At 39.8% G+C, this 26,372-nt stretch overlaps 2 long non-coding RNA genes across 2 annotated transcripts in view; one reads left to right on the top strand and one right to left on the bottom strand.

The window, feature by feature from the left end:
• The window catches only part of LOC142827130 (uncharacterized), a 58,648-nt gene that overhangs the window by 21,226 nt on the left and 11,050 nt on the right, over positions 1–26,372 (bottom strand). The gene's annotated exons all lie outside the window — the stretch shown is intronic.
• LOC142827131 (uncharacterized) lies at positions 7,305–24,479 on the top strand. Its single transcript, XR_012901575.1, has 2 exons — positions 7,305–7,434; positions 24,284–24,479. It is a non-coding gene; the product is annotated as an uncharacterized LOC142827131 (long non-coding RNA).

Raw genomic sequence — 26,372 nt, 5'->3', positions numbered from 1 at the left:
ACAAAGTGTAAATATTTATTTCTTTTCTCCCGTATTACTAGCTTTCCTTAGTCTCCTTTTTTTCTGTCACATTTTTACTTATTTCTACCTGCCTTTTCTTTTCCCAGCTGTTTTCTCCTCACTGCTCTTAACCTATAGTCAGAATATTATGGGCTAAATTGTTTCCTTGTTGGAGGGAAGTAGAAGAATCAGTTTGGATCTGTGGCCATTATTTTTCAGGGAGTTGCATCCAAAAACCACACATGAAAAATATGATAAATTACATGAGATTCACACAGTCTTTCATATTGCACCATTACCGGTCATGGCATATTTGATTTTGGTCGTCACAGGATCAGGGTCCTCACCCACTAGTGTAATCTAGTGTTTCTTAGTGCTTAACATCAGATATGGGCCCTCATATTAAGTTTGTACTAAGTCCAAGCTTGAAAGATGTTGGAAATGTCAGCTTCTTATTGCTAGTAGAAGGTAAGAGACCCCTTTCCTCTTAAAAAGCTCATCGCTCATTAGAGGAAGCATTCGCTAGTGGGGGCTTCTGAATTCTTTGTAAGTTGCAGTTGTAGATTGTAGATCATTTTTTGTAGTGAAAAATATGCACTGAGTTTTGTAGCATTTAGCAGAGGTCTTTTCTTACAGGATTTTGCTTTATTTGTTGGGGCAGGCTTCAAGCAGAGCCTGATTTGACTATTTCTTACCACAGAAGAAATGGACAATGTTCAGTTTCAGTTGGATTAAAGCAATTACCCTTTTATAATTAAACTCAGTGTTAGAGACATTTTTTCTGTACTTTCCTTTGCACTGGATATATTGCAAAGGAAATAAATTGTTATGGTGTTTCCAGAGTTGCTAGCATTCCTTCTTGTGGTAACTAAGATATTTTTCCATTGGTATTTCCTCTTCAACAAACCACAAAAATGTTGATGTGTTTTTTAAGGGAGGGATAGTAATAAGACACAGTGTGAAAAGACAGACACACACTACCTAGTAAAATGGGTTTGCATTCCTACCATTCAGACCTTTGGCTTTAAGGGAACTCTGCTTTATGTCTTGGGTTTGAGCCCATTGCTTTGTTCAAACTCGTTGTATTGAAAATACCATTTTGTTTAATAATTTCCATTTTATAACAGAGGAGATGTATTTTATTCCTTGTGAGGTTTCCCTGAAATCAAATTACTGCTGATTCTAGCTTATTCAACCACAACTGGAGCTGTTTGAGAACCAGATTCCAAGGCTTATGTATGGGAGGAAAGAGAGCAGCAGTCTGGATTCTGGAATGCGTGGTCTATGGCCAAGTCTTTGGAATTAATACCAATTTTTTTTCAGTGTCCTAGATCACTACTTATGTACACCCTCACCTGAATTCTCTCCTTCCACCCCCACACTTCTCCACACCAAACTCTCTGCCATTTCACTGAAAATTAACCATTGCAGCTGAAAAGGAATTCTTCTCAATTTCCAAACATTCAACTTGAATTTTAGATGGAAGCAGGCTTTTTTCTTTGTTCTTGCCTCTCTTTCCTCCTAGTACAAAAGAGTTCTAGTAGGCAGATCACCCTGAGATCAGCATAGCTTTTTAGTATTTCTATTTTCTTTCAATTATAGTCATATATTGTAAGAATAAAAAGTTACAAAGGATGAGAAGCCTCTTAATATTACACTGTTCACATATTTCCAAAGAAAGGTTAGATTAGTGCTGACACACTAAGATTTTCCATTATACTAATCTATTATAACTTTCTCAGCTATGTTTAACATTTCATTAATCTTAGCCAATTATTTTTTTTTACTTCATCTGGATTTCATTTTCACTTTCTATTGGTAAGGGAGATCTTTCCAGCAGACACAAATGACTGAATAAAATTTAATTAGACTTCTCCAAGCAAGACTCATTCTACAACCATAGCTAAAGACGACTATCTTCTTTCATCCTACAGTGGTTTGGTAAGGGTCTAATGAAGCTTTTGTGAGTTGTGGCGTGGGAGGAGGAGGTGGAAGAGGAAGAGAGAATGAATCCAAATATTATCTTGAAATTGATCAGCTATCTTGCTCATTTTTTAGCACTGAAGCATGAGTCACACTTAACATTTTAGAAAGTCTGTTTAGAGTCAACAGACCAACTTCAGACATTCAGCGAATGGATGTGTTATGTTGTGATATATTCACCCATCCAAGGAGTTATTTCAGACTTGGTTCAGGAATAGCTTGTTGCTCTGAGGAAAATAGGAGAAGGGAAAAGTAGCAAGGATTTCTACTGTAGCATCACTCTCTAGAGAATCTCTGTCTCATAATTTAAACATAATTGGTAGGACCCATCTGGCAAGCTTTGAGGATCAGCTGGTTCTTTTGAACTGTGTTCTATATGGAAAAAGGGGTATTTTTTTCAAACCTGTATTTCTTATTTCATTGTGTATTTGTTTTTTTTTAATCTTAATAATACAGCCATTTGAAATGTACTTTCATATTAGTCTTTGACTAGGAAGGATCAAAAGCCAAAGCAGTGACAAAAAAGATTCCTTTTGATGTATGATTTATGTTTCAGGAAAGAATGTGAAGCGGAATAGATTACTTACTGAACAGTGCTAATCTCTGATAGACTGTCCTCTTCAATAATGGTCAGGCAACCAGTTTAACACAAAAGATGATTCACAAAGAGTTTTGCTGTCGTAATATGCCATCCAAATGCCAATAGACATCGTTAACAGGCTCTGAACAAATGCCAGTTGGCAGTATTTTGCAAACTGGTTTTTAAATATTGAATGTAGATAGCCTAAGGCACCTGGAATTCCTGTTGTTGTTTTTTAAAAAAATCACAAAACAGATGAATATTTTTTCAAAAAAGAACAAGAAAATTGAAGCGTATGTGGAACATTCTAACAGCAGCAATGGGTACTCCATGGAATGCTTTTTTTAAAACTTTAGTTTGGAATCAGCCAAACCAATATACTTGATTTTTCTCTTCCTATTCAGTCTCTGGTTTTTCTATCTTTTCTTTCACCCTTTCAAGTAAATAAATAGGCATAGAACAGATTTCCAAAACTGCATATAGTGGAATTCCCCCAACATGAAGAGAAATAAAAATTTAACCAAACAGATTTAGTGAATTTTTAGAAAATATACTCAAATACCAGATGGCTATAGCTGTGATGTGAGAGACACAGTAGAGGAGACTGGAAGAGCCTCTGCCTATTCTCTTTTGACTTGTGTACTGCATGAACATTACCTTTTGGAATTAATGTTTACATATGCATTTGGTACATTCACTCTCACCTGTCACAGCATGCACTGTCCTCCTACATTTCATTTGAAACTAAATATGGTCAGCTGTTGATTGCAAGAACAAAATAGATTTCATTTTTCTATTTGACAGTCTCAGTCTAGTTCTTATTGAGGCGGTATCTGAATAACAAAAAGACTGCGACATTAGCTGGTTTGTGTGTAGTGTTGGTAAGTTTCTTATCAGGAAGGCCAAGGACTGAACAAATATGAAAACAGAACTACCAGGAGGAAATAAACTACAGCACAGTGTGCCTCAAAAGAAAGGAATGAACTGGCATGGTGTTTGGGTCCTCATCATACAAAGTCTTAACCACCCAAGGTGATACTTTTAGAAGAGTTCAGCTCCTATTTAGGCACCTAACTGAAATGGATAGATTTTCAGGAGATTTTTAGCTCCCATTGTTCTTGGTGATTGCTGCTGAATATTGAACCCTTCTCAAAATCTGGCCACATATTTAAGCCTGTCTATAAACACTTATGAACTCAGTAGACTACATAGATGCTTAAGGTTATCCCTGGGAGGGGAGAATGTAGGATTGAAGGTCTCTGTGACAGGGCACCCACCCTGCACTGGCCCTTTAAGGTCAAAACTCAGGCTCAGAGCAGGGGCTGAAAGTAAAGACTCAGCTGAGGCCATTAGGGCTAATGAGAGCCCAGCTGGGGGCTATATAAAGAAGAACAGTTGGGTTGGGGGAGGGGAGGGAAGGGTGGAGAGCAGTGAAGAGCTGGCAGCGGAGGAAGCAGGAGGCTCCCAGGAGGGAGAACAGTAATGGGGTGGCCAGGAAGGGCTAGCGGAGTGCTGGCTAAGGTGCTCCTTGGCTGTAGGGCCTGAGGCAAGGCTTGGAGGGTGGTAGCAATGCAGCCCATGTAAGTGGGGCAGCAGAGATACACCCAGTGCTGGTGATGAGCAGCCTGTACAGACTGCAGCTTGTCCTGAGATGGGCTAGATGAAGGCAATCGGTGGGTAACTGAGGCAAAGTGGGGAGTACACACCCTAACAGTCTCCAATGCTTAAGAATAGTATCTAGCTGTTATAATGATTTTTCATCAATAGACTGTAAAGCACTTTACAACTACTGTTGTCCCCAGTTTACAGATTACAAAGCTGAGTTATAGAGAGGGGAGGGGACTTGCCCAAGGTCTCCCACCATGCCAAAGGCAGAGCTGGGAATCAAACTCATATCTCCTCAGCTGCAGTCTAGTGCTCTATTTACATCATACTGCCTCCCCCACCTCCAATAAAATGAAAGTTGATCTCTTTGGCCAATGGGGGAAATGTTACTTAGGCACATAAGTATCTATAAGATCAGGACACCAGTCTGGTGATATTTGAATGTCTATTTTCTGTGCTTTCACTTTTCTGTTGTAAACTCCCTTATTTAGAAGAATTATGGCCAGAGCTATCAAATGTTCATTTGCAATAATGAGTTCAAATTATTTTTTAAAGCATACAAGCACAAGGTGACTTTAATCAGAAGCTTCTCCTGAACATATGTTGTAATTCATTTTTAGAGAATCCTTCTGCTTATATGTAATACAGCAATTACACAAATTTGGTATGATACAATGATATTTTTTCTAAATACACCAAGGCTGCGTCTAGATTGGCATGATTTTCCGGAAATGCTTTTAATGGAAAAGTTTTCCGGTAAAAGCATTTTCGGAACAGAGCGTCTAGATTGGCATGGACGTTTTTCCGCAAAAGCACTTTTTGCAGAAAAGCTTCTGTGCCAATCTAGATGCGCTTTTCCGCAAAAAAGCCCCGATCGCCATTTTCGCGATCGGGGCTTTTTTGCGGAAAACAAATCTGAGCTGTTTACACTGGCCCTTTTGCGCAAAAGCTTTGCGCAAAAGGGACTTTTGCCTGAATGGAAGCAGAATAGTATTTCCGCAAGAAGCACTGATTTCTTATAGTAGGAAGTCAGTGCTTTTGCGGAAATTCAAGTGGCCAGTATAGACAGCTGGTAAGTTTTTCCGGAAAAGCGGCTGATTTTCCAGAAAAACTGGCCAGTCTAGACACAGCCCAACTCTTTTGCTTCACTCAGACCTACTTGGAAAATTAGTTTAAATAGTCAAATTGGAAGAGGAAAGTTGTCATTGTCGCATGCTTTCCTACAAAGATTAAAGAGAGAAAAAATCAGTCTTGACTGAAATATTTTAATTTGCTTATTTTCTTTGTTTCTGTTAACAAAGGACTGTATTATGGGTTTCAATAAAAATAGAATGAACACTTTGACAATGTTATCTATGTGATGAAAATGCTTATTTACTTTAAATGTTTCCTTTCTTTTAAAATACACATAGGCCATAGTCTGACCTTCGTACAATGTCATGCCCACTGGGTGCCAGTCAATGGTCCCAAGGGTTCATGTAGGAGGATCCACTGGTAAAAATTGGGTGATAACCTGTATAATTACACACATAGTATGTACCTAGCATATGGGAAGCAGATTGTGCTCTATTGCTCAAGCCATTCCCCACATTGAAACTTCTGTAGAGTGGTCATTGGCTGAAGTACAACTTTTAGCCATTTGACACTGCAGTTCCTTTTTTTACGGAGTGTGCTACATCGTGTAATATATGCTGTTTTAATACTTTACAGTATGGTTGTGCAAATTCCATGGAGCCCTACAAAGCAGTCAGTGTAGAAGAGCATCACCCCTGGAGGAGAACCAAGAGAAAGGGTTCTCCAGAAACTATGATTTCTCATGGTTTTTTGCTGCATATGGAGTGTATTCTGTGTGTGCCCTTCATTAGAATGGTACAAACTTTTATCATGGTATGTTGTCTGGGTCTAGATGGAGGGGAGAGGATAATGGCTATGCTTTCTCTTTAACCCCGTAGCCCTGATCTTATTTCGAAAGGGGAATCCATACTACCAAGCCTGTTATTTCAGAATAATAACTCCTGCTTTCCATGAGGAATAAAGCTTATTTGAAAATTATTTCAAAATAGTATGAGTGTGGATGCTCAGCTGCTTCTATTTCAAAATAATTGGCCTCCTGTGGCCACTTTGGCCACATCTGATATCTCCACTGCTCCCCTTCTTCTGCGGAGCCTTTAAAGCAACCGGCTGAAGGAAAAAGGCATATGGCACACACTGCCAGCCCCGTGCTACACCACAAAATACCAGGAGTCATGGCCAACCCCAGTGCTCCTTCTGAGCCCCTCACAGCTGCCAGCACTCCTGCAGTACCCTTGGCTGCCCCCTGGCCAGGGATGCAGAAGAACATTGGCTTGGACTGGTGCAGAGATCCTGGATCTCATCAATGTCTGGGGTGAAAAGACCAGTCTCCAGGGTCTTCGTACCAGAAGGTACAATGCAAATGTCTACAGCCAGATGGCTGCCAACCTGGCTGAGAAGGGACACACACAGACCCTCAACCAGGTCTACATGAAAATTAAAGAGCTGCCCTCCCCAAAGTGCTTTCGGAAGCTTTAAATCTGAGGCAGGGTCCAATCAGTGTGGACACGCTATTTCGAAATAATTCTGAGCTATTTCAATGCTGCATTGTAGCATGGACACACTGTTTCAATTTTGTTATTTTGGGAGTTATTTCGATTTTACTTATTTTGAAATGATTTCCTTGTGTAGATATGCCCTTAGAAGCCATTCTAGCTATAGGTAAACTAGACAGCCACCAGATTTCTAGATGCTAGATTTCTGGGGATGACTAGGCCAAATCTGAGCAAGCGGTGTTGCAAGCTAGTACACTCAAGGGCAGTGTGTGTGTTTGTAGTGGAGAAGGCAGGGCAGTACACTGAAGTTTTACCTAAGACAGAATATTAAGTGGCCTTGGCTAACCTTCCCCATCCTTTTTGTAACAGTTTGTTCACCAATGAGTACACGTATTAATCAGTCTCTTCTCAAGTAGAGCTCAAGTATGCCCCCTTTCTCATGGCCTATATATAAAGGTTTATGATTTAGATTTAAAGATCCCATGGTCAATTCCCACAAATGACTCTTTTGCCCTTATATGGGCTTTGTGTGGTTGATCACATCTTTCCCTAATGTTTCTCCTGCGTGCAGATATGTGGAAGACAGGATCCTTCAGCAGTGACACACATATACGGAAACTGAAGTTGTTGTGTGGAAAGAAAAGATTCTATGGGAGTTCCATGATGGTGGTAGTTCTGACTGTGTTGCCAGGAACTATGGTAATAACTTCAATATCCTTATACTATGCCACCACGCTTAACTAGAAAAGATAGGGTGAAAGAGAAAACTAAAACTTGAGAAAATAACTAGGCTAAGTTTAGTTGGTCTATATAATAGGCAGGGCTATGTATTGTATTTAAATGTATTTCTGCAGCTACAACAAAAATTGGAAATTAAACAAAAATTTATAAATAAGTGCCTAGCTTGTGATGTTTCATTGCTTAAAACACATGTGAGGACAGACACAAGCTATATTTCAGTATGGATGCCATTAGGCTCCTAAATCTATATAAAGATGCCTATATAAATGGCCTGATTTTAAAAAGTGTAGGACATCCACAGATTCTATTGAAGTTGATGGCAATTCTGTTCTGGGGAAAAAGAAAAAAAAGTCCCAGTTTTGTGTATACAGCACAGCATCTCTGTATTCTAAATAGTACTATGTTGCCTGTTGAGAAGCATATGTTCAACATGGTACAGATCTTTCATTAGTGCACTACGAATGTCAGCGATTTGGCCGTTTACCAGAAAAAACACATGGCTTTGTCTGGAGTCTGTATATTTAATATAGCATCTCTGCACTCTATGATTTTAAGTGATTAGAGTGAGGAAGCTGCCACAAATCTTTTCCCCCAGCCTCTCAACAATTAGGAAAAATCAGCTATTGTGCACATCTGGTACAAGCGTGTTTATTCTTTTAAACAGACTACTGTGGAGTATGGAATTGTGAAGTTAAATTGCAAGCTCAGATTCCCAAGTGTTGGCAGTCAGGTGATTTGTGTTCTGTTACTGCTACCTACAGCCACATGCATGTGTGTGTATGTAGATTTCATTATCTCATCCACCCCTCCCCCTTTGTTTAATAGTATGTTGCTACAACTGTGGTTTCTAATATATTTGGAGTCTATATTCCCCCCCTCCCAATATTAAAACATTAGCTAAACATAGGAGAGACATTATGTCTGTCTCTTTTGACATGTGCTCCTCATTTTATTTATATATGTCAAATCATTTTCTGTTTCTTCTTTTATGCATAGCTAAGTAATGCTGTCATATATGGACTTTCGCCTAATTACTCTCAAGAGCTTATGCAAGAAATATTCTGATTCTCAACTACTTTTCCAAGCCAGCAACCATAAGCTTCATAGAGATGAAGTATGTTTTTCTCAGCTTCCTAATGAGGGGCTCTGACCCTGGTTGCAATGTTTATGAATATTCACTGACAGTAAACTGTAGACTAAGATAAACATAATACTTTTGACCTCATTTTTTGTCAGTCATTTTGGCTGTTAAAGTATCGCTTTGGAGCCCTTATTCTTATGCATCAAAAACCCAGCCCCAGTGAGTTGTCTCATAGTAGCAATAACATCTATTTTAACTGGAACTAGCTTTCATTTTAATAAAATATACCATTTTACAATTATAGGCTGATCGAGGGGTAGGAAATAACTTTTGATAGAGGGCCACTCCAAGAATGTGATAAATGATCAAGGGCTGCATTCTTCCATTATATTAATGGAGGATATGTGGGGGTTTGGGAAGGTGGCTGAGTGCAAAAGGGAGCTTGGGGTAAGGGATTGGAGTGTGGGATCTGGGAGGGAGTTTGAGTGAAGGAAGGGATTGTGATTTGGGGTAAGGAGAGGGTACAGGGTCTGGGAGGGAAGTATAACCTGAGATATGGATGCATGAGTTTGGATTGTGACCTGGGACAGGGGATTGGGGTGCAGGGTCTGGGAGGGGGCTGGATGCAGGAGAGGATTCTGGCCTGGGGGAAGGGGAGAAGGAGGAGGGAATGCAGGGCTGGGAGTGGGGCAGAAGAGCAGGAGGGGGTGCAGGAATTTGGGTTATGCCAGGGACAGCAGAATGGAGTGCAAGGTCTGAGAGAGGGTTGTGACCTGAAGAAGGGTGTAGGAGGGGATGCAGTCTCTAAGAAGGTGTATGGGGGCTGGGACAGGGGTACAGAAGATTTAGGTTACATGGGGCAAGGGGCAGAGGTTTGGGGGAGGGAGAGGCTTGGGTGCCAGAGACGGGCTCTGGCTGAGAGACCTTACCTGGGTGGCTCCTAGCCAGCAGCCAGCAGGTTCCTTAGCCAGGGTTCCTGCCTTCCTCACCCCTTTACTGCTCAGGGGAGCTGCAGGAGCTATTTTTACTGCTCTAAATTGAATATTGTAAGATGGAGGATGAAGTGGGAGGGGCAAACAGGCAGCTACTATTGGCTGAAAACCCCTCTCCCCTTCCTCCAGGCTCTCAACATTCAGAAACACAAACGTGGTACTGCAGCCGACTTTGCTGAGTGCTGAGCAGGGGCAGGGCATGCAGGGAGCCAGTTGAGGCTCTTGCAGGCCAGATCCAACCCACAGATCATATCTTGCCCAGTACTGGGCTAATAGATTAATATAATTATATATAGTGGCAACAGCACAAGGCAAACATGAAAACAATGTATTTGCTTCAATGTGCTTACTATTTAAACATTAGGGGGAACGAACAGTACCCTCTGTATGAAGGTTGTCTAACACTTCCCTATATAAAAGATTATTTTAAAAACTTTTTTTTTCTGAGAAGCTAGATACAGCTCTTGTTTACAATAAGCTCTTGAGATGCAGTGGGAAGAAACTCTTTGGGTTAGCAAAGGGATTTTTCTTTGTCCCATGAAATTCTGTTCAGGTTTTGCTGAGAGAGAAACTGCCACATCCCTTCTCGCTTCCCAAAATTTCACGAAATGCAAATTGAAAAGTGCCTGCACGTACATGTTCTAAGGCCAGGATCACACTGCAATTAGAATATCATTAATACTCACTACAATGCAGACATCTGGAAATTCCTGTGTCGGAGGGCCAGACTGGGCTTTCCTGGACCCCGCAGATGGCTCGCAGCCTTATTCTGATGGCAGTTAATGTGGTTAGTCCTATTGTTTATATGGCAAAGATCTGTGTTGAAAGTTCAAGATTCAAAACCTACCAATGATTTATAATGGAATTCAAAACCTACTCATGATTTATGATTGTTCTAGTTTGGAACCGCAATACAAAATATAGGAAATTACTTTTTAAACTCCACGTTAAAAGATCAGGATTTAGGTTGTAAAGTCAAAAAATTAGAAAATATCAGATTTAAGGTTGCAACTAAGAACTTAATTCCACCTTCTTGATACATATGCACTAGGATACAGTCATCTTATATATTATTTTTCTACAGTCCCCTGCATCTTTGTGCCCAAAGTGGATGCATAAAGAGGCACAAATAAAATTGTACTGGCAATCTAGACTCTAGAGTATCATGACTTTTGATGGTTTACCTTTTCAAATTAAATTATGTTTTTACCTAATTTATAAATATCCTCAGTAGATGAAGGCTGGAAGAAGAGATGCAAAAAGTTGTCATAGGGAAATTAAGTGTATGTTCTCTTAGGTACATAATTTGTGTCTAATATTTTTATGAGAGATTTTTTCAGCAGTGCATTTTGCTTTTTTATATTTTTAAGGGAGATTGAGCAGCTGAAGATTTGGGGGGAAAGTGAGGTTTAATGAGGGACTTTAAGCAAGAGGGAGTCGATGGAGTACTTGTAAGGAAGAATGAGTTCAAATCCTTAAATAAGACCTGATATGGTAATGGGGGATGGGAAGAAAATATATATTATGGTATTTTTAGCTTACTTCAGAATATCCTGAGTGAGGGAGAAGGGACATGAAAACAAGGGCTACATCTATACTACAAGCTAGGGTAGAGATACCCATCTCACACACTCGTACTCATGCAAGCTCGATGAGAGGTAGCATGATTATACACTGTAGCAATGTGAGCTAGCACAAGTATCAATAGTAATGTTGTTGTGGTAGCGGTGGCAGCATGAGCAGCAGCAGCAGCAAGACTTAGATGTGCTGAGTGCTTATCCCTGGGATGCGTGAAGGTCTGTATTCAGAACAGCTCCGCTATGCTGCTGCTCCTGCTACCACAACAACATTACTATTGACACTTGTGCTAGCTCACATTGAGCGAGTGCGAATAAGTGTACATAAGCTGGCAATCTTGCCCCTAGTTTATACTGTTGATGTATGTCACTTCCTATGAAGGCTGGATGTGGGAATGGGATCTAGCTACCTCCCTATAAAGAGATCTAGGGTGCATCTTCACTGCACCATTATTTCGAGATAACTAGTGTTATTTTGAATCATTGAATCATAGAACACTAGAACTGGAAGGGACCTTAAGAGGTCATCGAGTCCAGTCCCCTGCCCTCAGAGCAGGACACAGTACCATCTAGACCAGGGGTGGCCAACCCATGACTCTTCTTCCTCAAAAATGCAGCTGGTGAAGCCACTTCTGCACCCCACCAAATGGCCCCTGCCCCTGGCTCCCCTATGCTCACTGAGGTGGCTATTCAAAATGGTGTCCAAGATGGTGGCTGTTGATGGAAGCCTGATATGGCCAAAAAGCCTAAGCTTGTTTGGTAAAAGGGCAGCCTCCTTTTTTTTTTTTATTGACAATCCTGGTGTGGCTCTTAGCATTTTTTCCACTGCTGTTATGGCTCTCTTTGTTAAATGGATTGGCCACCCCTGGTCTAGACTATTCCTGATAGATGTCAATCTAACCTGTTGCTAAATATCTCCAGAGTTGGAGATTCCACAACCTTCCAAGACAACTTATTCCAGTGTTTAACTACCCTGACAGTTAGGAAGTTTTTCCTGATGTCTAACCTAAACCTCCGTTGCTGCTGTTTAAGCCCATTGCTTCTTGTCCTATCCTCAGAGGCCAAGGTGAACAATTTTTTTCTCTCCTCCTTTTGACGCCCTTTTAGATACCTGAAAACCACTATCATGTCCCTCCTCAATCTTCTCTTTTCCAAACTAAACAATCCCAGTTCTTTCAGTCTTCCTTCATAGGTCATATTCTCTAGACCTTTAATCATTCATGTTGCTTTTCTCTGGACCTTCTCCAATTTCTCCACAACTTTCTTGAAATATGGTGCTCAGAGCTGGACACACTACTCCAGTTGAGACCTGGTCAGCGCAGAGTAGAGCGGAAGAATGATTTCTCGTGTCTTGCTCACAACACTCCTGTTAATGCATCCCAAAATCATGTTTGTTTTTTTTGCAACAGCGTCACACTGTTGACTCATATTTAGCTTGTGGTCCACTATGACCCGTACATCTCTTTCTGCATTACTCCTTCCTAGACAGTCGCTTTCCATTCTGTATGTATGAAATTTATTGTTCCTTCCTAAGTGGAATACTTTGCATTTGTCCTTATTAAACTTCATCCTATTTGAATTATTACCCTATCTCCCAAAGCCGTTGCAACCCCTCCTAGTTTGGTATAATCTGCAAACGTACTCTCTATGGGTATGTCTACACTACCCCGCTAGTTCGAACTAGCAGGGGTAATGTAGTCATCCGCAGTTGCAAATGAAGCCCGGGATTTGAATTTCCCGGGCTTCATTTGCATGAAGCTGGCCGGCGCCATTTTTAAATGCCGGCTAGTTCGAACCCCGTGTCGCACGGCTACACGCGGCATGGAGTAGCTAGTTCGGATTAGGCTTCCACGAGGAGTACAGCTAGTTCGGATTAGAAGCCTAATCCGAACTAGCTACTCCGTGCCGCGTGTAGCCGCGCGGCATGGGGTTCGAACTAACCGGCATTTAAAAATGGCGCCGGCCGGCTTCATGCAAATGAAGCCCGGGAAATTCAAATCCCGGGCTTCATTTGCAACTACGGATGACTACATTACCCCCGCTAGTTCGAACTAGGGGGGTAGTGTAGACATACCCTATGACAATATCTAAATCATTGGAATAACAGTACAAGCATCTACACAGCCATTCTATTATTTTGAAATAATTTCAAAATAACAGATGACTTATTCTGAAATCTGTAAACCCCATTCTACTAATGCCTATTCTGAAATAGCTATTTTGACATAAGGTATGTATAGACACTCCACTTCTCCTATTTTGAAATAACCTTCACCAGGCCATTCTAAGTTTTTTTTCTCCCCAGTGCCTCCTGGAGCTCTACATCGAGATAGCATGTCTGCAATAGGGAAACCTGCCTCGGACTAATTTTTAGGCTTACCCACAGTGTTAGATGTGCTATTTGAAATAAGCTATTTCACAATAACTATTCCAGAATAGCTTATTTTGAAAATAGCATGCAGTTTAGACATATTCCTAGAGAGCAAAAGGAAGTGCCTTTCATCTCATGAAAGGAAAAAGTGAGGCCTTTGTCCCATCACCTACACAGATGATCTGTGGATGGGCCTTCAAAGCGCTAACAGGGAGGACTGAGTGCAACTGTCCCACCTCATCAGACCTTGAAATTACTGAAGTGAGAAATTTGTCTTCTGGGTCAAAAGGACAGCTGGCATAGAATTAGACCACATTCACAAAAAGACAGTATCAGTTCACGGGGATGAGGTATTTACTTAAGGACAAGAACTGAGTGATGATGGGAGTTCTTAGGAAGCCCTTCTAAAAATTCTGAAAAGCTCAAAAGACGCATACTAGCTTTCAGATTTTTGACTGCACTTAATCATAACTTGAATGTTTGGAATTTCACCCAGTGCTGGTTTCCTTCAGCACATTGTTATAACCACAAAAATAAATTAAAATTAAATTTTGATGTATTTTTCACTTTAGCCTGAGGGAGGAAGGAGGGAAACATTCTGGAGATAGTTTAAAGTACCCTAAGAACTGGCCCAGAAGAAGACAAAGAGTGGAGAAACAGATCTGTGTTTATAGTGCTAAGTAGGAAATACATCTGTAGGCTTTTTCTGAAATTCTGGTTTTAAAAATTCCTCTAGAATATGTACTGAGCACTGACAAAATGCAGGAAGGAAACTGTAATGATTTGTTTGCACCTAAAAGATTATTTGTTTAGATCTCGACAGCTTCTCTCAGCTTATCAGTGTATAACAGGAATATATAGAAATGTGACCTTTCCTCCAAAGAGACTTTGAATCATGAGGTGGTAAACTCACATAGAAAGCAGAAGTGAAGAGAGAATCAGCAAATCTGTGAAACCCTTAAGCCTCAATGCTATTGCTATTTTAATTTAGCTTCTGACTTCAAAGAGCCTTGACTTGCTTATTAGAAGTAACTTTTGGAAGCCAGACCAATTCTATCTTAGTGGAAGCTTTTACAAAATCTTAATATGCTCTTGTTCTTTCTTTTTAGCTGTAGATTTTAAGGAAGCTATGGAAGCACAAAAAGAAAATTAACCCTATTTATCTCTAAAAGACATATAAGTAGGTATAAAACAAGGTAACTTTACTACAGTGCTTTACCAGAGTGCCTCAGTATTGACCTCAAGTGATCACTTTGGTAGGTGAAAGGAATAATTCAGTCTTTTTTACTTTTATGTCTCAGCCCCTTGGCTGAGAATATCCACTAGCTGATCAATTTCCTGATATGGAAAATGAATCTAAACTTTAGTTTCTCGTAAAAATTACCATTTGATTATTGAATATAACCAGTAATATGAAAGTCAAAAGATCTCCTTACCAGGCAGGTTCCCAAAAATACAGGAAAAGGGAGAATGTGTCAAAGGTAGCTGGGACTGAAACCACATGGAACTATAGACTAAAACTAACTATTCTCTCCCACAAATGAAATACAAAGCAAAACAGTCCCTGTAGAAAAGTTAAACTTCCTGGCTCACAAATCATTACCAGCTTTAAGACTTCTGCAGCTGGAATTTTGCTAATGTAGGATGTGAAAGGCAAACATGAGGAACTATTTAATAACAGATGTAATTCTTGCATAAGCACTTTTCTAACTCTTAAAATATTGTCTGTCACACCAACAGTATTGTTTACAGATCATGTTGTGCTCCTGAAAAAGCATAACAAGGTGGGGTTTATTATTATTATTTATTTTTGTTCAAGTGGGCTATGAATGACCTTGGCTCAGGAAGATTTCCTAGTGAATTAATAACCAGCTGGGGTAAATGGCACTTGGAAAAGCCTTAGGCCATCAACTCTCCCAGCTGGTCATTAATCCCTAAGAAATGCCATGGGTCTTGATCATTATTGCTTAATTAATGTGCTCATATGATGTGCAAATGCTAAACTGCATTCACTTGTATGTATTATCAACCTTTGCAGCAAGCTTTAGGAATGTAATGTCAGAGAGATGCAGCTTTGTTTGTTTCATTTAGATTAAACAAAACAATATAATAAACCATGGAAAGCATTTCATGTATTTGCACATTTCAAATATTTGAGAGCTGTTGATTGTACATGAAGGGCAGTGCCATGAATACAATTGAATTATCATAGAAATACTCATTGAATAAAGGTGCAATAGACAAAATGCTGTGCTATGTGTGAATACAGGATAGCACTCAAATGCTGGAGTGATATGGGACATGCAATTAACATAATCAGATGTTTGCCAGACTTCGATATGCATAGTAGTCTACTTAACACTTAAAGGTGGTCAAGAGCTGGCCATTCACGTAAAGCTATCTAACCTCCTTGTTTCTTGATGCTAATTTGTATTAAAATTCATCATCAATATGTTAAAATATTTTGTAATATTATCCCATGGAAGTAGCTGCTGTGATGCTACTGAATTATGTGTTTGTGAATGGGATGGGAATACATCTGTATTTTAGGCCAGACTCAATGAGCTAATTGTCACTGCTGGCCTTAAAATTCATGTACCATGAATGGTCAGATATCTGCAAGATAATGGATGTGGTGATCATGAAAAAAAGTTTGTTAGAACCTTGACTTAGATTAAACAGGTAAATTATTTATCTATCTAACAGATGGTAACAACTTTTGCATTCTAAGTGTAACCCACACACCTAGTGTGGTTCCTGAGTAATGCAAGTGGCACCTAGACCACTGCAACAGTTAAGATCAAGAGACCTCTACAGCATGGGCTAGGATCCAGCTGGCTTTTAGGTACTAGGTTCAAATCCGCCTTGGTGGTGATTACATAAGGACTTGTAAAGGTTGAACCTCTCTAGTCCAGCATCCTCAGGACCTGATCCATGCCAAACCACAGGAGGTCAATATTGTCTAGAAGCATTATCAACACTTCCACTGCTTACTGGACTCTTAGAAGACATTTAGGGATAAATTAGAGCAAAATAACCACACAGAACACTGAGAGCCAGGAGTAGTGGCTATAAACAAACTTTGTGGCACTGTAGGAAACTTGGCCACATTCATGAAAAGTGGACATCTGGGTACCTAAAATCATGCTGGACCACAGAAATTGCCAGACCAGAGAGTACCAAACTAGAGAGGTTCAGCTTGTGCATTTAGATAAATTGAGGGTGAAAATTGCACCAGTCACTGATAATAGATTCTTTAGTCAGCAGATATGTAACATTATTACAGTTACACTGATGAATCAACAATAAGAACTTGACAGCTTTACTTAAAATCCAAATCCAAGTCTATTTATGGAAAAACAGATTTATATACGAAAACACCTGTCTATTTATTTATTTATATGTTACCTGCCCCAATGTTAACGTATTTCCAACCCTATGCATATTTACAACCTCGTGGAGACTGGTAACAGCAAAGATGGAAAAGAGGGTAATTAGAGAGCAGCATGGAGAAGGCTTGTTTGTACTCAGATTTCTGCCATATGGTGGTCTCTGATGTCCCAACTAGGAGTTGATATGACCATCTTTTATACCCTTTAAGTTTCTGTCCCCTGTCCATATTTGTCATTCCAGGGCACCATAATTAAAGGTTCCAATTGCTACATTGTACAATGGCTTCACTATGCAAATGCAATTATGTTTCCAGTTATGCCAAAAATTCCCTACAAATCCATTATTTCAAATTTAAACTTCTCCTTTTGTGGTTTATTTCTTTAACTCTAGATGCCTATTGTTAAACCTGGGCCAGGCACCTTAGACTTTCTGTTAATTCAGCAGGCTATATGCTAGGCGGTTAAGTCCCATACTTATTGCAACACTTATTTAAAAATGCTTTATTTTTATTTCCCCCATTAGCATCATTACAGCTTTAACTGCATAGATTACCACTTTCAAAACCACTGTAGCATGCTTTAGAATATATAGTTAATCTTGCATAACAATCTACCTTATCATCTACATGGGGGTCACAGGTCAACAGACATCTTCACTACGGGGAGTTATGTTAAATCAAGCCAAGTTAAATATGTATTTGTAGTCAGTGTTGCTAACATATTTAACATATCAGATGATCATGTATGGTTAACTTTATTGAAAGTACAAGGTTAGTCAGAGATTTTTAAAGGTGACTAAAGGATTCAGCCATACAACTTTTAATGAGGTATGTGGCTAAATCCCTTAACGGGTTTTGGAAAATTTCTTCCTTAGGCTTGATTTAACCCATCAACTTAGAGGTGAACAGGTTCGACTTTTTATTTAATCAGTCTGTGAGCTAGTACATCTGTTATGAAATCAGTATTCTTAATCTACCCTTCCCACCTCCCCAAATAACTTAACGGTCTAAAGTTTTAAACTGAATAATGGGTCTACAGTTAGAACATCTATCTACCTGTCAATATGTAAACACATACCTTCAAAAATTGATGTGATATTTCACTTAAATATAGAATAATCTACACCATATCATATTAATATTAACTAAGAGCCTCCTTTTCATAAAGAATTAATGACTTTACCTCGCTGGGCATAAATTCTGTGCCCTAGCTCATTCTATTCATATCAAGTACAAAACTACAAGATAATTCCCAAATATGCTAGGGGGAAAAGCTTTGGAGTATACTGAGCATGACTAGGAGTTCAATTCATACTCCTTTTCCTTCCTTTCTCTTTTATCATTTTAGGCCTCTTTTTGAAGGAGATTGGGGGTGGGTGAGAGGAAATACTTAAAAGTGCTATTTTGGCAGAGATTTATTTACTTATAGAATCATAGAACTGGAAGGGACCTTGAGAGGTCATCAAGTCCAGTCCCCTACCCTCACACCAGGGCCAAGCATGATCTGGATTATCCCTGACAGGTGTGTGAGGATAAAACCTTGGTATAGCAGAATATCAGCACGACACTAGTACACCAGGGGTTAACCCTTTTCTGTTAGGTAAGGGTTCCCCCCAGGGAAACTTTGTGGGGAAATGGTGCTAGAAATTGGAAAAGGCTTGGCATGTTTCAGCCAGATCACTATAGAACTGGTTGGATCCTGATTGAGGGTAATGCCAGTCACTTTTTATTTATTCTTGTTTCTATTATTGTAATTTGTATATCACCATGTGTCCAGGCCTCAGAGTGTACTGTTTAGGCTTAGCGATAACCTAACTAGTGGTGGGACAATGGCAGACAAGAATTTAAAAAATGTTGCATCTACTTTGTATAATTCAGAATGTGGGGCTAGGAGCAGGATCCAGGAGGTATGAGTTGGAACAGGACTGGAGAGAGGTAGAAGGGGCAGGAATCATGAAGGTAGGACTGGGAAGGATAAAAGCAGAAGGTCCCAGCAGCAGGAGCCAAAGAAGGGGGATTGCAGGAAAGAGAGGAACAGGGGTAAGAGCTTAATAGCCTTTCCAACAGTGAAAGTTCTGTGAGACTGATGCCATGAAGCTGAAAAGCAGTTAAGGTTTTCATCACTGATACCTGGCTGCTAATCAGACCTGGATCTATGTCCTATTCTTATGGCATGAAGGAATGCTTTATAGGCATTTTTGGGGGGGACAGGGAAGGAGATTAGGTAGGTAAATAGGATGCCTGATGACTACATTGACTATGAGGTCATCACTGGTGATGTTGAAATGCCAGCAATGATTCTGGTGAATCCAATCTATTCCTGGCTCATGAAGCTTTATACTGGTCACTGCAACATTACCAAGGAAAGATTCAACAGGCAACTCACCAGGTCCAGAATGACAGTCAAATGCGCTTTGGGTCAATTGAAGGGATGCAGACAGTGTTTACTCACTAGCTGGGATCTTAGGAGGGAAAAAAAAAGTCCCAAGGGTTGTAGCTGCTTGTTGTTTCTTGCATAAATGTCTGTCAGGAAGAGGAGTTAAAAGCTGCTGCCAGAGAGGAGGAGGAATGGCTGTCTACTGATATTGAACAGCCAGACACAGGGCTATTAGAAGAACCCAGTGTGGAGCTATGTGCTTGAAGGAGGCTTGGTAAGGGTACATTTCTGCATATGGCTTGGTGTTATCCTGAAGTCATGATTTGTATGCTGCTTGGTATGCATTGTAAGTATTCTTTGTTTTCTTGGGTACACTGTGACACTATACTTTGTGCCTTATTTGTTGTGAAATAATAAAGACAACTTGAGTCTCCACAGACAGAATGCTCTTGAGTGTGTGTGTGGGTGGAGGGGAGAACCTGCAGAAAATCAATATGCAAAAAATCCTCCACATATAACATTAACATAGTTAAAGGAGTGAAAATATAAAAATGAAGTAAACATCTAGGTCTATTTGTGTAAACACATCAGTTGTGGCTACACACATACCATTTATGGTTCTTAAAAATATATGAAGCAATGAATTTCCTTGATGTCCCCAAGCATGGAGCAGCAATGCCAGGATATGGCATGTTGTGTTCAGAGCAGTGACTGTGGAGTTCTCTGTGGATTGCAAAGGGACTTCAAGGATAGCAAAGGATGAAGTTACCTCTAGGTCCACCAGAGTCTGCAGAATTTGGATTTGCTGCCTGTGAAGATCCATTATGCATTTTCTACCCCTTGTCCTGCTGGGACCACCTCCCAGACCTCTTCCTTGGACGTTTTCCATGCTACTTGTCATATTAGCCCTCAAAACCCTTTGGTTATAGTCTGATGCATGGAGAGATTTCAGGACCTCACAAAATGTGTCCTCCCAACCCTCTACTTTCTCCTTTTCATCAAGGTCAGGCATTCTGCATGAGTGGATAGTGAACCCCACAAGCTCACCATGAAAGAAGCTGCGATAAGAAACAGACAGCTATACCATTAGATTTACAGTCATGAGGGTTCCTTCTCTTATTTCCACAAATATTTTTATTAAGAAATACTTGACATTCAGCCATGTGGTGCCCAGCATATCAACAATTCCAGATCCTCCAGCTCTGGTGACAGACTGGATAGGGAAAGCATTTTTTTATGTTTTTGTTCTTTAATTGTATTAGATGGCAACCTGTGAATGAATTCTGAAAGAGGTAAAGAAATATAAAGAGCATGTACATTTCAGTAACTTTGCAGTTGGCAGAGTAAAGATGTTTTTGTACACAGGCCACACTGGGGCATTAGTAAAAGAGGGAAGAGTAAAGCTTGCATGGGAAGCCTTAACTTTGTATTTCCTGGTTTTCAGACATTTGAATTTTACTTAACTCAATTTTCTGCAAGGAGACGACATAACATCAAACAATCTTAGCTTTGAGTTATCTTAACTCAGGTTTTTTCCACATCAACCCACTAGCCTTGTATGTTTATCACTTACCTAGATCCCTGGCTTTCCTTACCTACTCTCAAAAATCCAAATCAAACAAAAAAAAATTGCAAACACCACACACTTTCCATGGGCTTTGAATCTAAATGCATAATATTTTAAAATGAAGCATTTTAGTTAACTCTCTGCTACTTTTTTTTCCTTTTTGCTTGTTAATGCCATTGTTTGTTCTTATGTTTGTTTTTGTTTGAGTGCAGTACTTAATTGGTATATTCACTGAGGTGCTTTCTCCCAAGGGTTTAGTATTATGGAGAACTGTTCACTGTATCTCTAATCAAATGTCTTTTAAAGAAAGGTTGAACAAAGAGCTTGGCATCTTTGAAATAGATTGGGAAATTTCTACTCAAGTGCATAATATTAAAGGGGTGGGGGTAGAGAATCAGACTGAAAGCTATCTGCAAAAATAAAAATACACAAATCCTCTTTGCAGTGTTTTATATTTTCTGATCCTAGAGTGTTCCAATATTTCGTTAACTGCATTTCTACAATTGTTTGTTCCACGGTGTTGTTTGTTTATTTATTCATTTATTTAATTTTTTTTATCCCCCCCTCTATATTTAAAATATTTGAGGTGTCTTAAAAAGTTTTAAAACACAATATTTTAAAACTGCTCTGGAGGATAGGGTCATAATTCAAAATGATCTGGACAAATTGGAGAAATGGTCTGAGGTAAACAGGATGAAGTTTAATAAAGACAAATGCAAAGAGCTCAACGTAGGAAGGAACAATCAGTTTCACACATACAGAATGGGAAGCGACTGTCTGGGAAGGAGTACGACAGAAAGGGATCTAGGGGTTATAGTGGACCACGAGCTGAATATGAGTCAGCAGTGTGATGCTGTTGTAAAGAAAGCAAACATGATTCTAGGATGCATTAACAGGTGTGTTGTGAGCAAGACACGAGAAGTCATTCTTCCGCTCTACTCTGCGCTGGTTAGGCCTTAATTGGAGTATAGTGTCCAGTTCTGGGCACCACATTTCAAGAAAAATGTGGAGATATTGGAGAGGGTCCAGAGAAGAGCTACAAGAATGATTAAAGGTCTAGAGAACATGACCTATGAAGGAAGGCTGAAAGAATTGGGTTTGTTTATTTTAGAAAAGAGAAGATTGAGGGGAGACATGATAGCAATTTTCAGGTATCTAAAAGGATGTCATAAGGAGGAGGGAGAAAACTTGTTCATCTTGGCCTCTGAGGATAGAACAAGAAGCAATGGGCTTAAACTGCAGCAGGGGAGATTTAGGTTGGACATTAGGAAAAAGTTCCTAACTGTCAGGGTAGTTAAACACTGGAATAAATTGCACAGGGAGGTTGTGGAATCCCTACCTCTGGAGATATTTAAGAGTAGGTTAGATAAATATCTATCAGGGATGGTTTAGGCAGTATTTGGTCCTGCCATGAGGGCAGGGGACTGGACTTGATGACCTCTCGAGGTCCCTTCCAGTCCTATGCTTCTATGCTTCTATGATATTTAAAAATGTAGAATAAAAGACCCTAAGAGAGGTAGTTGCATTTTAAAACCAGTGCTGTGTCTGACCCCAGAGCAACAGGGCACATTTTGGGGAGGAAGGGGAGGGATAAAAGAAAGAGGACATGTGAGAATTTCTGAGGACTGGAACCTCTTATGGAAAGATATTCAGTACTGAATATTCCCCAATGTTCTCTGTTACTGTTTTTGACAGTGAATGTAGTGAAGTATTATAGCACAAGGAAATAAGTAGCTAAAGCAGGAATGGGGAACCTTTTTAAGGTCAGGGGCTACTGACCCACAGAAAAATCAGTTGGGGACTCCAAACAAGTGAGAAACCAATAAACCCACCCCTCACCAGTTTGGGCTCGCCAATGCTGGGGGGAGCCCAGGCCTCCGGGGCTGGATCCAGGCAAGCCAGAGGCTGCATCTGGCCCCTGGGCTTTAGGTTTCCCACCCATGAGCTAAAGCATAAAAAACATGCTTTCACTTAGTGTCATAGCCAATATTTCCACTGCTTGCTGGGTTCTTAGAAGACACTTAAGAATAATTAAAGCTACATAACAGTGCAGGACACTGAGGCTGTGTCTACATTGGTGCGATGTTGCGCAAAAGCAATTGATTTTGTGCCAAAACTTGCTACCTGGCTACACTGGCGGGGAGCTCTTGCGCAAGAACACTGACGTTCTAATGTATGAAATCAGTGCTTCTTGCGCAAGAACTATGATGCTCCCACTCAGGAATAAGCCATCTTGCGCAACTGTTCTTGCGCAAGAGGCCAGTGTAGACAGGCCACATGAATTTATTGCACACGAATGCCCTATGGTTAAGATGGCCATCAGAGCTTTCTTGTGCAAGAGAGTGTCTACACTGCCATGGATGCTCTTGTGCAAAAGCACATCTCTTGCGCAAAGGCATATGCCAGTGTAGACACTCTCTTCTGGAAGAGTTTTTGCACAAGAACTCTTCCGCAAAAGAGTTCTTGCGCAAAATCATGCCAGTGTAAACGTAGCCTGAGAGCCAGAACTGGCAACTGTAAACAAACTTTATGGTACCACAGAAAACTGTGTCACATCCATGATAATCGGACATTCAGCTAACTAACATTATGGATGTTGGATGTTGCCGGACCAGGGAGTGTCAGACTACATGGGTTCAACCTTTACTTTACTATAAATAGCTGAATAACCAAGTATATGAGCTGGTTTAGGAGAGTGTAAAATTTTCACATCTAATATGCAGATATTTTTAAAGTGTATATAGTATTTGTATAAAATTATGGTAGTATTAGTGAAATTACTTTAATTATATGTCTATTAATTTTAATTACATGTGTGTTGTTGTTTCACTAAAAAAGGATGTGATCCATTGTCCTCTAAAGTTAATGGAAAGATTCCTAATTACTTCAATTGATACTGGATTAGGCTCAAAAGATCCAGATCTATAAATAGGAATATAGGCTAAGTTGTGCATATAAGCAATTCCATAGTATATCCAAGGTTAAAAAATATAACAAGCATTGTGTTCTTGCTGCCCAACAGCAGCTCCTGGGTTTTATCTTTTCTTCAGGAGTCCCTAAATTCTTTGTGGACTGCTGCATCTGAAAGCATCATTTTGGGCACTGGCTTCTTCCCCAAGTTGTTGTGAATCATTACAGCTGAGTGAAATTCAAAATTCCTATTCCATGGGAAATTCTGAAATAATATCAATAAGTTTTGATTTACATCAAAAATTATAAATGTCAAATTTCTTGGACAGTATTCTTTAAAAAAAACCACCAAAATTTGGAAATGGTTTGTGCTTTCAACATGAAACGTTTCAAATTTGATCTTTTAATTAAAAACTAATGTTTTTTAAAATGTTATATTCTGCTTGTATTTTTTTCAATTTCATTTTTATTTTTAAAATAATTTAAAACAGCTTCTATTTAGCACTGAGTGAGCATCCTGTCTCATTTCCTTGTTCTCCAGGCTGCTGAGGAGCTGTGTGTGTGTCTACTGGGCCAATTGCTGAAACTGGAAACCTGGAGCTTGGCTCTATGGCAAACTGCTTAGGCCAGGCTGATGCCAGTGCCTGAGAGCCCGGTTCCTCTGGAATCCTGTGAGGTGGACTGCTGCAGAGTAAGGAAGCTGGAAGTCATGGGAATCTGAAAGGCACATATGTATGGTGTGTTTGATCCTCTCAAATGTGTGTTCACTGATGGAAAATTGTTTTGTTGAAAAAATTGTGACCACATAATTTCCTGTAGTAGCAATGAAATATTTGATACAACTGCAGTAAGCACTGATCTGAAATAGCTTGGTGGTGGTGCTCTTCCTCTTATGTTGCAAAAGCCCCACAATGCTCTGAGAGAAAACTGACGAAGAGTTCCTGAAGGGCTACAAAGAGGTGATGTTGTTGCCATATTGGCTGGCTGAGTTAATTGATTATTGATTATTATTTTATTACTGATGTGTAACCATCATTTTTATTGTAAGTGTAACTCTGAAGGGGTCCATATGTGGCAGGTTTGCCCTAGAGTGCCACCTAAAGCTGGGGTATCACTGAGACCTCTGACCCACCAGTCTCAGCTCCCTCTTACACTGTGCTGCTGTGACAAGCGGCAGATCTGCTCCCTGGCCTGCACTTCCACCAGCAGTCACACAGCTGGGGCACACCTGCCTGCAGTTACCTGAACCAACGGTAACTATAGCTAAAATAATCACGGGCTTCCTAGTCTAGGTCCTCAGAGCTATACAGTCTTGCCCTGGTCAAAATCTTGAACAGTTTGAATTTATTATCCAGTTTGACTCCCCCTCAATGTGGAGAGGAAATATTACAGCCTTTACCCCTTGAGCAAAATTTCATTTCAGACTTATTGGTTTTGATTAAAACATAAAATAGGCATATTAATGGTAAAAGATAGGTGTTAAGCCATTATAAGGGAGAGCAAACAAATTAACGCAGATTACCTAGCAAATAAACACAGAAGCAAACTAGCCATAACTTACTACTGTAGATACATTGGACTTAAATGTGCAGTCTCACACACTAATTGATGATGATAAAAGCAAGCTTTCAGATTTTTAAGGAGAAAGCTGCATTTGTGTGCAACTTGGAATCCCCGCCTGCACTCCAAGTCCTTTTCTTTAGGACCTTCTCTGAGGTGTTCAGTTGTGGAAGGAGTGAGGAACAATAGAGGATGTCACTCCCTGCCTTATGCAGATTTAGTATATGGCATGAACCCTTTGTTTTAAACTTGGTTCCTAGACCAGTTTGTTAGGAAACAACTGACATTCCAAAATGGAGTCCTGAGTCATGTGGCCTGGTCACATGCCCTTGCATACATTGCTGAGCCATTACTTACAGATGAGGAATAAAGTCCTACTAAGTCCTATTGTTTTTTCCTAATGGTCCATTACCTCGAGTAGGCCCTTCTCAGTTATCTATCTAGACTGTCAGCATCTTGCCTACTGGGTGTTGCCCTGCTGTAATTACATTTGAATACAAATACTTGGTCAATATGCATAACTTCTCATACCAAAATGAACATGAATACAAATAAAAGGGCCATATTCAGCAAGTTATAACTTTTCCAATGACAATTTAAGTGCCCCATCTTATACATAATGCAGAGTAATTATGCCATAATCATATCATAATAACATTAGTAGGAAGAATATAGTTTGCAGTGTCACACATACCTATGGGGAAATTGTTTTTATTGTTGAAAATGAGTAAAATTATGGGTATTTCAAACTGATAGTACATGCCTGTTGCTTAGTGAGGCCTATAAATGATTGTTTGAAAATGGGCAAACTCTAAGAATTATTTGAAGCACTCATGATGGCATCTGCTAATCCTAGGCATTTCTCACCAATAGAATAATACCATCCCATACTAGGCATGCATAGCATCCCTCCTACTTCTGTTTTTGAATTCTGTTGGTTAGAGCACACATTTGAATGACTGTAACATTTCATCTCTATGACTAGAAATATAATGTTTACAGCATCTGAAGCTATTCCACTATAGTATTTATCCTGTGAACATATGACTAACTTTAAAAGCCTTCAAAAA

The sequence above is a fragment of the Pelodiscus sinensis genome, chromosome 2 (genome assembly GCF_052426305.1).
Source record: "Pelodiscus sinensis isolate ZL-2025 chromosome 2, ASM5242630v1, whole genome shotgun sequence".
In the NCBI taxonomy this organism is placed as follows: Eukaryota; Metazoa; Chordata; order Testudines; family Trionychidae; genus Pelodiscus; species Pelodiscus sinensis.
This window is presented reverse-complemented; position numbering and strand designations above follow the sequence as displayed.